This window comes from Gopherus evgoodei, chromosome 18 (genome assembly GCF_007399415.2).
Source record: "Gopherus evgoodei ecotype Sinaloan lineage chromosome 18, rGopEvg1_v1.p, whole genome shotgun sequence".
Taxonomy (NCBI): Eukaryota; Metazoa; Chordata; order Testudines; family Testudinidae; genus Gopherus; species Gopherus evgoodei.
In genome coordinates, this window is record NC_044339.1 from 6,727,251 (window position 1) to 6,739,785 (window position 12,535).

Here is a 12,535-nt window from a genome sequence, read left to right on the forward strand (position 1 = left end):
CTAACTATACCCGAGGAAAGCCAAAGACCCATTCAAAGAAGCAATACAGGAGGAGAATCAAATTCTCCAGCAATGAGGTTATGGGCCTTCTTAAGCAGTTTGCTTATTAAGTTTCGAGCTGCAAACAAGGATGCAGCCTGGGTGGTGAGGGGGATTCCTACAGGGATATTAGTCTATCAAACCTAACAAATGAATAGCTGAGCGGCAGCAGATCCCCCATTTCAGAGGCGAGGCTGCGCTCAGCTGGAGCTGGTGTTCCGGTGGGATGAAAGGGAGATTAGTTTAAAAAATGAATACTTGACAAACCAGCCCCTATTTATAAATGTTTTCCCTTCCCCGGCTCCTCTGTCTAAAGTGGTAAAGCCCCTGGAGCTCAGGCCAGGCATGTTCTCTCCCGCAATGAATGGGAAGTCCCTCAGCAGTAAAAGGATAGCATAGAGAAGTGGAAAGCTGTGAGATCTAATAAGACAGGACACTTCTTGGGGGTAAGAAGATGTGGGCTCTAGGCTCAGCTTTGCTTCCGACCTGCTCTGTGACCACCAGCAAGTCACTCCCCCTCTCGGTGCCTCAGTTTCCCCTTGTGTTCTTTGTCAGATGGCATGGCTACACCATACATCATCATCCTAACAGAGCCAGCGTCTGCCATTGAAGGATCTCCAAGCACTTGTCTGTAATGACAGAAGGGATATATTAATATTCCAGTTTTACAGGCAGGGAAACTGAGGCACCGAGTGATTAAAATCATCCTGCTCGAACCTGAGTCTCGAAAGTTAATCCTCTAAATCCATATTTGAGCATGAAAAGAATCCTTCTGCAAATCAGGCCTTTTAACTGACTCACACAGGGAGACTCTGTCAGGAGCCAGGGTTTGAGCCCCAGCGTTCCCAGATCCCGGCTGGTTACATCCGCCCCTCATCCAGATCTCACTGCAGCTTTGTGCTCCAGCCTGTGGAAAGTGTTTTCTAGCCCTTGGCCAGGTGAACTGAGCTCATGTTCCTGCAGCGATGGCCCCAGTATGGGGAAGCTGCTTCTGTCCCTCTGATGATTCCCCGTCTGTGCCCATTGGGGTCCCTCCCCCCAATACACAGCCTGGCGGGCGTGGGGCCCCCCGTTACAGCCTGGCCATGCTTCCCTTCAGCCTAATTTGATTGCAATTACAGCTGCATTAAATATGGCTCGATCAGCAAATTAATAACCTTATCTCGCCTCGCTGGGTGCCCGCATGCCTCGCCGAACCTGCCCCCGGAGCGGGAGACTTACTTTATCAGAACGCGGCAGGTCTCCGGTAGGGCTTTCATCTGCAGGGGAGAGGAAACAGTTATCTCTGGCTTGCCCTTCCCTCCCCCAGCTGCAGAGCCTCCCAAGACTTGGAATGGAATAGCCTCCCCCCGGCAATGCGAGTATGATTGGGGAGCATCTGGCATTTCTGATGTTTTCCCCACCCCGCCCCGCCCCAAAAAAGCAACAGGGCCTTTCTTTGCACAGTCACCCTGTGATGAGGGGTACTTCCCGCATGGGCCCTGCAAGAGCAGAATTAGGCCAAGTGGGCCTAATCAGCTGCAAACGGGGGAAGCCAACTAGAAGGAAGCTCACATGTGAGGGCGGCAGGGAGGAAGCCTGCAGTCCCTCTCCCTGATATAAGGGAGAAGACGCCTGGTAGGAAGGAGTCCAGGGGTGAGAGCAGTAAGGTGGTGGAGATGCAGACCTGAACTATTCACTACAGGCTCTGGACTGGAACCTTGTGTAGAGGATGGGTCTGGGTTCCCCCACCAGCTGATGCAGAGTGGTGTTGTGGGCAGTGAACAGGAACGCTGCCTGAGGCACCGCTGGGGAGACAGGGTGAGGGCAGCGGACGTCAAGACAGCCTGATGCCACTTGGACACAATAGACTTTGAAAAGCCACCCTGGAAGGGGGAACCGCTGTGTAACCTGGCTGTAGGGCTGAGTCATGAAGAGGAAGCTGCAGCTCTGGGCTTGAGAGAGGGCCGCAGAGTGAGGAGGAGACAGAGTGCAACCACAGGAAGGGGCATCGGCCTGGCAGAGCTAATCCCCAGAACTGCCAGAAGGAGGCGCCATCCTGTGGTGAGTAAAGCCCCTCCCCTCCTGTCGCACACCCATGGGCAGACTATATTGCTTGGCACGGTTCAATGATAGAGCCACCATTACAGTCGGTGAACAACAGCGCAGGGAGGGCAGAGTGTAGACACAAAGGCAGTTAGATGTTTTCAGCTGAGATCCAAAAAGTGGCAGTGACTCGATAAGCTGGGGTGGCACATGGAGCTGTTCCAGCCAGCAGGAGCTGCGGAGGAGAAGGCTCTTGTGCCAGCAGTAGGGTGATCATCCAGAGGGGGCCAGGGAGGAAGCAGGTGCTTGGTGAGTGGAAGGAACCAAGAGACCAGGTCTTAAAATTCAGTTGGAGCTAGGCCATGCCAGAGAGCAGAAGATTGGAGAAGCCAATTGAGAAGCTGCAATGGTTCATCCCAGGGGAGGTGAAGGCCTGGAGGGAGTGAAGGCCTGGAGGAGGACTTTTCAGAGGTGCAGTGGTGGCACTGGGTCCCACCAGGGGTGGTTGCCAAGTTTGCAGATATTGTCAGAAGAGGAGTCCTGAGTCCCAGCTGGTCCCAAGGCCATAGACAAACGGGAGATGTTAGCTGCAGCGGTAATGCGTCAAATTCCAGCTATCCCTGTGTAGTTCCATTGGATTCAATGGGGTTGTCCGAGAGAGGCTGAGTGGGGAATTTGGACAGCTGCAGCTGAGGAGGGTCCTGCACAAGCACTTCTGTCTTTGAAATACTGAGCAGCTCTGGGTTTTTGGCACATGCAAAAGGCATCATTTTTCTGCCAGGCAAAGTAGAAAATGAGATGAAATTTCACACGCACACACTGCACTGCCTGTCCAAAGCGTGCTCTGTGTGTGTGTGTGTGTGTGTGTGTGTGTGTGTGTGTTTTGTGTGTGCGCGCTCGCCTGGAGAGAGCGCACATAGTCAAGGGAGGAGGATGGGAACATCCTTGGTGATTTCTGGTTTCACAGCACCCCAGTTCAGTCACTGAGGCTATGTTCCAAGTTAATGGGACTCTGAGGAACATACTTAGGACCAGCACCCAAGAGCTCTCATTGGGACGCTTCTTTTGGTGCCTAACTGGGAGCTGAGCTCTTTTGACACTCGCCTTTGGGATCTGATTTTGCCCAGCTTTGCAAGTGAAAAGAGCTGATTCTCATTCCCGGGGCAGAGGGCTGTAACTGAGCAGCAGGCCCTGTGGAGTCACTTACACCTCATTGAGTTTAAGGCCAGAAGGGACGCACTAGATCATCTCGTCGGACCTCCTGCGGCGCGTTACATTTCAGCCACGCACCCTACGTTGAGCCCAATGACATCAACTAAACCAAAGCCCGTTAGTCCTACGGGGGTCACCCTGTTGCATGCCTCAGGAAGAGACTAGGAAAGAGCGAGGGGGTCACCGGTGCCCTTGTGCCGGCAGGGAATGGCTGAGAGGTGAGACCTGCCCAGGTGGTCCTCTGTGATGATGGACACCCAGTTTGCACAGCAGTGAACAACGACTCAGGGCTGGGTCACTTCAGTACGCTCCCACTGCTTAACCAGGTGGTCATCGGAGCTGCAGGAACCCTAAGGGACAAAGTGGGGGAGGATCAGGCCAAATTGAAGAACTAGAAGTTTTGCTGCCTCCATCCATCACGTTGCTCTGTCCACCTAGAGGAAGAACTGAAAACTCCTAGAGGGCCGAGAGAGGAGCCAGGGGCCTTGGCAGAGCGGTGGGCCCCACTGAACACCGTGACAGGGAGCTGGTCACATCCTGTGCAGGGTCCAGGACTGGGTGGAGGGGAGAGGAGCAAGCCTGGAATGGCCAGAGCGGGTCAGGTCAGGTGCGGGATCTCCTCACTAGAATGGCAGGCCTGTTCCAGGCCAGGACTCGGCTGAGCGGTGGAGCTGCACCAGGCCTGGGTCTTTCAGTCCCTCAGTTCCCTGAGTCCCAGCTATGGTACGTGATCAGACCCAGAGGCTCTAAAGCGTAAGGGGTCAGCACCGCAGAGACTCTCAATCAGCTCCACTTCGCTGATTTCAGCAGAGCTGTGCCAGCTGACACCAGTAGGGGATCTGGCTCATTGAGTTCACTGGTGCCAGGCTGAGGGGGGCATCGGACCCCTCTTCTTTTGTTCTAATGTGGACAGGGATGAAAATAATTTAAGGGACTTACCGGTATACAGGGCAGCCGGGGTCCTGAGCAAGGGGGGAGGGAAGCGGGGCTCAACTGAAAGGGGCAGAGCTGGGGCCAGACTCCCTCAGCCAGCCCTTCAGCATGGCCCCGTGGTGATTTAAAGAGTCTGGGACTCTGGTTGGGGTAGCAGCGACCAGGAGCCCCAGGCCCTTTAAATCACCGCAGCGCCCCATGGTAACGCTAGCAGCGACCGGGAGCCCCGGGCCCTTTAAATCACCACCAGAGCCCCATGGTAATGGTAGCGGCGGCCGGGAGCCCCTTGGTAACGCTAGCAGTGGCCGGGAGCCCTGGGGCTCTGGCGGTGATTTAAAGGGCCAGGGGCTCCGGCCGCTGCCCCTTTTGGCCCCCTCATCAGCGGCCCTGCTGGTATGGTCGGCTATGTGCTGGCTCTTACTGGTACACCGTTCCGGACCGTACCAGTTTACTTTCACCTCTGAATCTGGATTAAAAAAACCCCATTGAGTTTGTTCTTTTCAGCATGTTCAGTGGCCATCGTCTTGGCCAGCACCAGGGGCTTCTAGAGTCACGACAGCACAAGCCGAAGAGCCAGCTTCCATCTAACCACGTCTCCTCTGTGGCTTGAGCCCAGCCTGCGACATGTAACAGCCCCGATCAGTGCGTCACACACGTGCTGTCGGAGCATCTCAAAAGGATCTAAGAGGACTCAGGCCTGCTCTTGGGGCTGGCTGGGATAGGCAGATCCAGGCCGCAGGATGGCATTGGTTATGGATTCAGCTGGCGTCTTTCCTCTGTGGTGCTCTCTGTGTCCCCCCTCCTCTTAAGTAATCCTGATGCTGTGATTGATGCGCTCCCTCTGGAGTGTCAGCTCCCTCCGATTAGGCCTTCATTAAAAGATAAATTAATCTTTAAGGGGGTTTCGCTTTAGTTTTGCAATTAGGCTTTCTTTACCTGTCCCATTTGGCACCATTTACATCTCGAGCACATTACCCGAGCGGTGCCTACCACTCCGAGCCAGGACCCGGAGCCATCTCAACCTCCCTGAGCGCCAGGTGTGAGAAACCCCTTTCCTTGGGTTACCAACTTCTGCTCCAGATGTGCAAAGCTACCATTCCCCTCAGAAGGGGACGCATGGGATTCTTGCTGAAAGGATAATGGCAGTGGTTGACATGCAGCGTGCATTCCCCTTGCCTTGGTAGAAATAACTGTGAGGGACTGGGGCAGGGAGGAGGTTGCCCCAGCAGTCTGTTTGGGAGGCTCTGGTGGGGCTCCGATGGGTCTCTTTCTCCAGCTGTGTTCTCCTATCATGACAATTGGATTGAGATGGATGCTTTGGGGATGAGCTTTTCTCTCTGTCCCCCTTTTTAGTCCTTGTCTCCTTTGGAGACTCACCCTGATTCCAGCCAATGATATCCTGCCACCAGTGGTGCTGCCGTGGTGCAGGCCCTAAAGGCAGAGAAGTTTAGTTCTGGTTTAGCAGGGCCTAACAATCCCAGTGCAAACTGTCGCTTCCCGTGTCTTCGCTGCACCAGAATTTGCACCGATGCAGTTACACTGGTGGCCAACCCTCAGTTGCTGGAACTGGAGCCACTCTCTAATCTTCATAGAGAGCTGAATTCTCCCCTGTGACTGAGCCCCCCTGGGTGCACATGAGGGGCTGTCAGGAAGCCCTTTATAGTTCCCTTAGTCTGTGTTGGCCCTGAGGAGTCAGAGCAGCCTAGGGGCTACTGTAAGTCATGCCACTGGTGTAAATCCCCGAGGGACCTGGCACTAACAGAGGATTGGCGCACACCCAGATGGTGGTGGGAACAGGAGTGGCTCAAGTGGCCCTGCAGTGGGGCATTCCCTTCTACAAGGGGATTTATCCGCAGGCCGGAATCTGGTCACCTGTAGCCGCCTTGTCTCCCTCTGACTTCTTGTCAGGCGCTTCAAGATGAAAACCTTTGGCAACCCAGGGGAGGGGGCTGCAATTTGAATCTCTGAATCCAGCCCAGCCCCTGATGCCTTTTGGCTCTGACTCAGATCCGCAGTAGGAAGGGACATTGTTCTCCGGCTCTAGTTCAGAGGTGGCTGGGATCTCCCTAGGAGAGCTGTGTAGCCTTTTATTGTACTTAAAGTAAATTTAATGATGATGTACTACATCCCTGAGGGTTTGGCTCTGGTGGCTGCTGTCTCGAGTTCAACTGTTCTCTCTGCCCCGTGTTTTAGATCTGCAGCTCTTTGGGACACATAGTGGCCAAGGGCAGTAGAACATAGTCATAAGAACAAAGTCTACTCTCTTTTATCAATTGTATTAAAGTTACCAGCAAAGTTATGAATGTCACAGCATATACAAATCCTAGATATATCCATGCACCAGATCTAGCTACAGACAAACTCGCATCCTCTAGCCAGTGTTAGGGTCAGATGGGTCTCTCCTGGATTGATCATCAGTAGAGGGATGGTTCCTGCTGGAGTTTTCCTGTGGGAAGCGCAATTTCCCCAAACAGGGCACGTGCTTTTTATAATGTGATTCTGCCTATGCCGACATTCTGTGCGTGTACATAAGTGTCAACCCTCTTTTTCTGTATTGGTCTGGTGTCCCCAAGAAAGGTGAGTACCCTGTTTCCTACAGATTGTGTATAGTTCCTTTTATTCTCGTTAGCTTTGATTCCCAACCTATATCCTGTGGCTAAGGCACATGTTAGAGCATTTTTGTGATTTTAAAATTAATCTTCCAGCTAAATTTTTGCAAAATTACCCCTTGGTGTATCTTTTCCTGTAACTTATGGCATCAAATAATTCTTCGGTCACTTACTTATGTCAGCATTACTTAACTCTAAGGCCTAAAATCTTACAGGCCTGAGCTTATAGGTTTTGCATTTCAGCCCTCCTTACTTAAATACCTAATTATTCCTTCTAACTGCTGATCAATCTTCTTCTTCTGTAACCGTCCAGCGGACTTCTATTTCCCATACAATGATTACATCTGACATAACATATTCGTTAATCCTGACCTTACACAATAAATGAAAGACAAAATGAAATCATTGGCTGCAGGTGTTCTCCAGCGACTTTGACCTACTGCGAGCTCTCGCACGGTCTCCCCAGAGCAGCTGGCAGGCTGTTAGTGCCATCAGATCTAGAACAAGATCCTGAGGTAGGCTGAATTCCAAACTCCGACCCTGTCTCTGGATCCGGCTCCAGAACTGCCTTCTGGGCCCACCAGTCCTTTGTTCACAGCCACTCCCTGGGCGCAAGGTGCTTCAGTTGTAGTCCAGGCAGCAAATGCCAGATGAAAGCTGGAGCCTGCTGCTTTGTTTTCCTGCAGCGGAGTGGAGGCAGGAAGCGGAAGGCAGGAGAGGGTCATGGCAGCTGGCTGTTATTGAGGGGCTGGGGCTGTGCCTGTTGAAGACAGCAGGAATCAGCTAGGAAGATGAGAGCCGGAGGAGCTGCAGAATGGAGCAGTCCACAGGACAGATGATTCCGCCTCTGCGTTGAGCAGGGGTAGGAGGAGTTTTCATGCATCTGTGCACCCTTTGAAGGGGCTTGGGACATGCCTTCCCCTCAGCCCGAGCAGAGTGGTTTAACTTTATGGCACTTTTGTGTGATTAACCCTGCATTTCTCTCCCTCCCCCCTGCCCCCATATCTAGTGCACTTTCTGGGTACTTGTCTCCTCTGTGACCAGATATTTCTGGGGCTCCTGGCACCATCTGGGATTAACGCAGAGCTGGCAAAACCCCTGCATCCTACCCTACCTGCCCAGGCAGAAGGAGACAGCGTTGCCCTCGCAGCCTTGACTTAAAAGGATCCTTAGTAATCAAAGAGCTAAAGCTGGACAGGTGTGAGACCGGAGCTACCATGCAGATCAGCTGGAATTCTCCACTTCTCGAGGGTAGAAGGGACAATGCTCCTTGAGTCTGGTCCCACTGGAGTCAGAGGGAGTCTTTCCAGTGGCTTCACTGAGCTTGGGATTGCTCCCTTAAATCCTGGCGAACGGGGCATCCCTCTGGCAGAGGCTTTTGCTGAGCAGTGGTTCGAGCCTGGTTTAGAAGTAAATGGATTGATGCTGTCTGTGAAAGGGTGAGCTGGGTGGATCAGCCTGAGGTTCTCTGGCTTCTTTTGGCTTAGGGGGAGCTTGGAAGCAGTGAAAGGACTTTCGCACACTTCCCTGGGAAGCGCTAGAAGGATTCAAAAGAATTTGTGGGCTGCCCCTTAGTTTGCCCCATACAGTAACCTGGCTGGGTGGGTATCAGAGTGGGGTAAATAACTGATTTGTCAGTTCACTGGCAGATATTCAAACAAACAAAAACTTTTTTTAGGTCAACAAAAATTGTTTTATTTCTTTTTATTTTTTTTTCGCTTTGGGTCCAGGGAAAAAGATTTTGGCTAAATACGTCCCCCCCTCTAGTGGCTACGCAGCGATACTTAAGGCAACTGAAATGCAGTGACCGTGGCTTATCGCGTTAACCAGCCTTGTCTCTGTTCTTTCTGCCCCTCCCCACCGCTATCAGTCTCTAGCCATTTGTTGTCCCGTCTCAGGCTCAGACTGGAAGCTCCTCGGGGCGGGGACCATTGTTTTGTTCTGTGTTTGTAAGCACAATGGGGGCCTGGCCCATGACCGGGCCCCTCACCTGCTAGCACAGCACGCATAATAAAAGGCTCAATAATTAACCATTGACAATTAGTAATTAATCAAATAATGAATAGTTCATAATTAATAATGATTCTTTACTACCCTGTGCCTAGTGTGGTCGTTGACGCCAGTGCAAAGTGGGAGTAAATTGCTGCCCTCGGTGTAAGCGAGTGGCGAATTCAGATTTGTCAATGCTTTCGGCTTCACTTGTCCATGTCCAAATGGCTCCACCAAGGCAAGGCAGGGAACAGTCGGGTCTGCAGAGTGAGTGGATCTTACCCTCGTTACAGGTGGACATTTGAATGCAGAGCTGCCTTTTGGCTTTTCCTTCTGAAGTCCCACGTGGGTTCAGCATGCAATCACAAACCAGTCCAGGTTTTGCACAAGCAAAGGCAGAGTGCCTCAGCCCGGGGGGGAAAGGAGGGCACAGGGTTAAAGCACAGTGCTGGGAGACAGCAGCCCTGCGCCGTATTCCTGCTCCTGCCACAGCCTCTGTGGTCAGTTTTTGCTAATTTTATGAGCCTCGTTTTGAGATGCCGAGGGCCTGAATTTCAGAGGTGCTGAGCAGTTGGCCTCCAAGGGCAGCTGCAGCTAGGGTGACCAGATGTCCCAATTTTATAGGGACAGTCCTGATTTTGGGGTCTTTTTCTTATATAGGCTCCTGTTACCCGCCATCCCCTGTCCCGATTTTTCACACTTGCTGTCTGGTCACCCTAGCTGAAGGTGAAAAGAAGAGGAAGTTCTGCCACCGAGTTAAAAGGGCCCATAGAACCTGCTAGGAGGAAGAGGGTTTGAAGACAGTGCCCCGGAGAGGGATTTCTGCCTGTGGTACACGGCACTGTGTGTTAGCATAGGCGCTCCTGGGGAGTACGCGCAGAGCCGACACAACTAGGTGCGTACGCAAGCGATATAATCACTTTATTGGTTTTATGCTGGCGTAGTTTGCATTGGCCCAAGTTTGCAGTGTACACATGGCCTAAGAAGTAGTGAGCAGTTGATGCACAGGAAGCTTGCAGTGCTTCTGTGCGTCCCTTACAGGCTCTGGTAGGAGACATGCTTCCCTTCCCCACCACTGTCATTCCAGCCCCTCAACCAGCTCTGCATTCGTTTTTAAAATAACAATGTGTTAAAGCATCCTTCTCTCCCATGCCTCTAGAGGAGCCACAGCCTGGAGGGCGAGAGCCTCCCAAAAGTCTGTAATTTGGAGAGAGGGATTGCAGCGGTTTCCAGAGCAGGAGGCATAAATTCACCACTCCGAAGATGGAATTTTTCCCTTTTGGGATCAGAGGCAGCAAGCGATTCCACAGCTACTTTTTTTCTTTGTCAGGGATTATTCACATGCGCACACACCATGACTATGGCAAAGCCTCCAACTAACAAACAGGATGGCAAATTGTCGTGCTCAGCTTCCAAAATAAGAGAGAGGGGAACTCAGAGATGGCAATTTAACAAAAAATAAAAAAAAATTAAAGTATGTTTTATCCTGAATGTGAATGTCTCTAACCTCTCTGGGGTAGACAGGCTGCATTTCTTTCTTTCTCCCTCTACTTCAGGGAAGAAAACGAGATCAGGAAAATCAATGCATTGTAGATACGCACACATAGCAACTCTTATGGATGTGCCTAGGCAGTCATTTACAAAATGATATTAGTTGGAATTCAGGAAGGGGCAGGGGCCTGAGCTGGTCCCTGGCAAACAGGGCCAGTGCAACCATTTAGGCGACCTAGGTGGTCCCCTAGGGCGCTGGGATTTGGGAGGTGCCATTTTCTTTGGCAGTGACTGCGGCGGCTGGATCTTCGGCTGCCCTGGTTGCCGCCGGCACTTAGGCAGAGGGAGCTGGGGCAGAGGAGCACAGGGAGAGCCGCCTGTAGCAAGGGGGGGGGCAGCATGCAGGGGAACTCTCTGCCCCACCTCGCCCCTGCCCCACCTTCTCCCCAAGCACGCCGTGGCTGCTTCACTTCTCCCACCTCCCAGGCTTGTAGCACCAATCAGCTTAGGCGCTGCAAGCCTGGGAGGCGGGAGAAGTGAAGCAGCAACGGCGTGTTTGGGGTGCTCCTGTGCGGAGCAGGGGTGAGCGGGGGTGGGGGGTGCCTCAGAGTGGAAGCTGCCGCAGGGTGCCTCAAGGCGGAAGTTTTGCCTAGGGCGCGAAACATCCTTGCATCGGCCCTGCTGGCAAACAAGGGATTAACCTCAGCTCAGCCTCTGCTTTCTCTCTGGTGTCACGGCTGTCTGCCTGGGAACCAGAGTGGGGAGAATCCCTGGGGGCATGCAGGACGGCTGGGTCCCAGGATGGGTTGAACTCCACAAAGGAGTTTTCCGGTACCCTTTGATTGTGGTAACTTGCCCTGTTTTCTGATCATAAACTTCATCCCTTGAGGATGACTGATTGATTGCACCTGCATTGCTGGGTTGGTGGTGTTAACACCCTCCTCCCCCCAGCTCACTGGTTCATGGGGAATCTAAGAACCTTTTGTTAATTCCAGCCTTTCCTTGTCCTCCACCCTCCACCCCTGCCCCGGCCCCACAAACCTGCAGCAAGAGGAGGACTTTTCTGTGACAGCTGTGAGCCATGGTGCTCTGAGCACCTGATCTGGGGCTAAGCCAGACCCCCAGGAGAACGTAACATACCGGATGCGTTTGGCGAGCTGCAAGTTGTACATCGACCTGGTAGGAGCTCTGATGGGTGGTGCTGAATTTGCACGGCAGGTGCAGTCAGCACAGCCTGCAGGGATGGGCCCAGTTCACCACTGCCCTGCACCTTGTGCAGTCATTTACACCAGTGCAAAGTGGGTCTCAGATGCATTTTGAGTTGGTAGCATTTTATATGCACTTTGCGCTCCCTCGGCCGGTGCCAGTGGTCCCACAAAGTGCAAGGCAATGGGGAACGAGGCCTGGTCTGCACACACGCTTCGCTCTACCTAGCTACCACCTCTTGAGGGGTGGATTCACTACCGCGAAGAAAAAAACCCTTTCACTTCATGGCAGCAAGTGACTACGCTATAGAGGTGTAACTGCAGTTGTGCCAGTGTAACACTTCCAGTGTAGACATGGCCTCAGGGCAGGGGTTCTCCTCCAGGACAATGCAGATCACAACGCCCAAGACGGGAGAGTGCAAGAGCTGAGGGTAAACCATTCCCTGTTGAGGGGATCCAGCTGTGGCTCAGGTGAACCCAGAGCCTGACCATCCTTAGGAAACATTGCAAAGCCTTTCTGGTTGAGAAAGCCTTCCTGTCATATGCTCCTAATTCAAATCCCCTTTCCCTGGGGAGGCGATCCCGCTGTGGTGCCATCTTCCAGAGGGGAATCCGGTTGGATTTCCAGGATTAAATAGCCAGGCAGTTGCTCCCTTTTACAGCCTCTGCTGACAGTTTGCTGACCTCTGCCTGGGTGAACAGACAGGGCAATGTGGCTGTCGCACTGAATCTGTCGTGGGTGATGATCTCAAATACCATCCGTGTCATCCAGGGGCAGCTCACAGGCACAGTGTGCTGAATGCTCCCGTTTGGAGCTTTTGGGTTATCATATGCTGCTGGGGTGTTATTTATTGAAAAGCCCAGGGTTAGCAGACCCAGCCCGGTGGGCTCAGAGAGCTGGCAGTATTTGGGAGGAGTGTACGGTGCTGGGATACTCGGCTTTGCACAGCTTGGGGTGCAAAGAGGCTGTGACAGTATGGGGTGGGGTAGTTTGCCTCAGACACCTGGGCTGCAGGTGAGGTCATACAGACA

The 12,535-nt window shown here is 52.7% G+C and overlaps 1 protein-coding gene across 2 annotated transcripts in view; it reads left to right on the forward strand.

Annotated features, from left to right (window-relative positions):
* Window positions 1-1,240: 1,240 nt before the first annotated feature.
* The window catches only part of ACTL8 (actin like 8), a 61,372-nt gene continuing 50,077 nt past the window's right edge, over window positions 1,241-12,535 (forward strand). Inside the window, exon 1 of one of the 2 annotated variants that reach the window (XM_030537387.1) lies at window positions 1,241-2,082. The gene's annotated coding sequence lies outside the window, so the exon portion shown is untranslated. The remainder of the gene's footprint in view (window positions 2,083-12,535) is intronic. The other variant, XM_030537386.1, reaches the window with a different exon arrangement.